We start from the raw sequence: 3173 nt of genomic DNA on the forward strand, positions 1-3173 counted from the left end.
TAGTCGCATTCACGGCCCTCAAGTCTTGTAGTAACCTCCATTTCCCTGAAGATTTTTTTATTACAAATATAGGGGTATTCCAAGGGGACGTGGAAGGAACCAAATGACCTGCCTCCAATTGTTCTTGAACTAGCTGGTGAGCCGCCCTTAGTTTCTCCACTGGTAAGGGCCACTGTTCCACCCATACCAGATCATCTAATAGCCATGTGATGGGTATGGGGGCTGGCGGCGCAACAGTGACTCTCATCAAAAATGATCAAAACCCTTCCTATCCCCTGGGGCCCTGGTCTCCAAAGGGAGGGATGCCACAGGGCAAACCTCTCCCTGTTCTAGTTTACCTAGTTCCCTCCCCGGGCTCCAGCCCCTCCCTTGTGTCATCTGGGGGCTCCTGCTTTTGGACTTGGGTGCCTGGGTGGTGAGGACCACTCCCATTTCTTGCATGAGGTCCCGTCCCCAGAGGTTAATAGGGAGGCCAGGCAAAACATATGGCTGGAAAAGCCCTGTGTGTCCCTCAGAGTCTTGCCACTTTAGGATTCTGAGGCTTTTTTGGGGCACAGCCTGTCCTATTCCCTGGAGGGTCACTGTCCCTTCTTCTTTCGGCCAGGCGGGGGGCCAGATTTTATCTGAGAGGACAGAAAAATCTGCCCCAGAATCTAAGACGCCCCTAAAGGACTTGCCTTCTATCTTTAATGTAAGCTGGGGGCAGTTCTCCATAGTGGCTACCCAAAATGCTGCCGGGCCAGTACTTCCAAAACCTTGGTTGCCCCTTTTCTCTTTAATTTTTCTAGCCTCACAAGGAGCTGTAGGGAGGAGGAGTATCTGAGCAATCCGGTCTCCTGCAGGGATGGCAACAACCCCACTGCCCACTGATGTCATTATTTTAATCTCCCCCTCACTATCCTGGTCTATAACACCGGGGTGTACCTGGATGCCTCGAAGAATAGTACTGGACCATCCCAAGAGTAGTCCGACCATGCCTGGGGGCAATGGCCCATGCACCCCAGTAGGGAGGGCCTGGATCCCCATTTCCGGTGTTAGGATTGCCCGGGCGGAGGGAGCGAGGTCCAATCCTGCACTCCCTGAGGTGGCTCTAAGGAGGTCTGAGATATGAAGGGGTTGCTCTGGGGGAGAAAATGAGTCCTGCGACTGCCCAGAGCAGGGGTCATTGCCCCGTACACATTGGTTTTGGGGCCTTGGGGCGGGGCCCTCCTCCCGTTTCCCTGATTATTATTAGCAGGAAGGAAATTTCCCTCCCAGTCAGTTTTAGAGTAGCAGTTATTGGCCCAATGATATCCCCTTCGACAACGGGGGCATAAACTAGGTCTCTTGAGACCCGTAGTACTATTTTGAGGGCGCTCTCTATGGAAGTACCCCTCTCTCACAGCTGAAACATGTTTTTATCCCTCCCAGAGTAGGTCTTTCTTTCCCCACTTGGGGCCGAATAGCAGCAGCTAACACTTGGCCCTGGATGAAATTCCCATCAATGTCCCTACAGATCTGGATATAGTCATTTAGACTTTTATTGTGATAGGGGCGAAGGGCTTCCTTACGATATTTATTTGCATTTTCAAATGCCATCTGCATTATGACTGGCATCGCAGGCCCAATGCCCCCAAATATTTTTTCTGCAACCTGACTGAGACGGTCTACGAAGTCTTGAAAAGGTTCGGAAGGTCCTTGAAGGACTTTGGACAGATGATCCCCTCCTTCCTTGGAAGGCAATTCTTTCCAAGCCCCTTGGGCCGCTGCTGCCACTTGGGCACAGACTGCGATGTCATATTGCATTTGTTGCTGAATGGTGGCGTATTGACCACTCCCGGTAAGCATCTCCACATTTCTCTGGGGCTGTCCGGCCTGTGCATTCCTTTGGGCTGTCTGGCTGCATCTTTCCTGAAACTCACCTCTCCAAATCAAATAATCTCCCCCCAACAGAGCTGCTCTGCAAAGCTGCTGCCAATCGCCAGGTGTCAAATTAAGAGATGCAAAAGATTCCATTAAGGAAAGTGTAAAGGGAGTCTGTGCTCCATAATTTAAAGTTGCCTCTTTAAGTTGTTTTATATCCTTAAAATTTAAAGGGTTATGACGCCGAATGACCTGTCCAGAACTGTTCGGATCTGGAACTTCCATTACTGGGGCCACCACCGGGCAGCATTGGACCCCTCCTCTGGGTCTTCCCTCCAGGTCCAAGAAGGACTGGGTTATCTCATAGGAGGAATCCCTTTTTTCAGAGTATGGGGAAGGGTTTCTCTCCCTGTCCTGTCTTTCCTTAATTCGAATCTTTTTTAGTTCTTTTTTAAGGGCCGCGATCTCAGCAAGTAACCATTCCTTTTCAGACTGTGACGAGTCTGAGTCTGAGCTACTTCCATTTTCTAGATCTGATAGAGAAGGATATAACCGATTCTGACTGGAGCCCTTTTTGCGTTTTGCCCGGAGACCTCTACCCATTTTTTGTTGTTACTAAGAGACTCCCCCTCATCCTCACTAACAATGGAGCCTCTAGTTTCAGTCACAGTCTCTTCCTCACTCTCTTTCCCTGAACTCAAGGAGGCTTGAGTCTCAGTCTCTTGTAACTCTAAAAAAGCCTCTTTTGTGTCCTGAACTACCTGGCGGTGACGAACCTTATCTGTCAAAAGTGCTCCCCTCACTAATCTCCATAAGTAGAATGTCGTAGGGGGCAAGGACTCAGATCCCTCTTTTCGTAAAAGTCTATGAAGATCACGGCGAACCTCCTCCCAATCTGGAATATTTAAGCTTCCCCCAGTAATGAACCATGGACTGGCTCGTTCGATGGATTTTAGAAAGCCTTCTAGGGTTTTAGACTTGACTGCAGTCCCATGTTCTTTAAGTAACTTTTTTAGTTGATACTGTAATGATTCTAGCTTCCCGGAACTATTCCCCATAGTTTCTTAACCCCGTCCACTTACCTCGCTTTCACGATCTCGGTGGGACCTCCAATTGTCACGTCTGCTGCGCGGCCTGTGTCTGAGAACACGTGCGGAGGGTGTCGGGGACTGACAACACAGAGACTTGTTCAACGATATAAAGAAAACTTTAAACAGGCTCCAAAAAGTTCCAGAAAACCTCCTAAGAAAAGCTCCCACAGAGAAGCTTCTGCTCTCTCCTCTACCCTGACTGGTTCTGCTCTGACACCAGAGGTGGATGTGTGTGGGTCT

Source organism: Mesocricetus auratus, unplaced genomic scaffold (genome assembly GCF_017639785.1).
Source record: "Mesocricetus auratus isolate SY011 unplaced genomic scaffold, BCM_Maur_2.0 Super-Scaffold_100676, whole genome shotgun sequence".
Classification (NCBI taxonomy): Eukaryota; Metazoa; Chordata; class Mammalia; order Rodentia; family Cricetidae; genus Mesocricetus; species Mesocricetus auratus.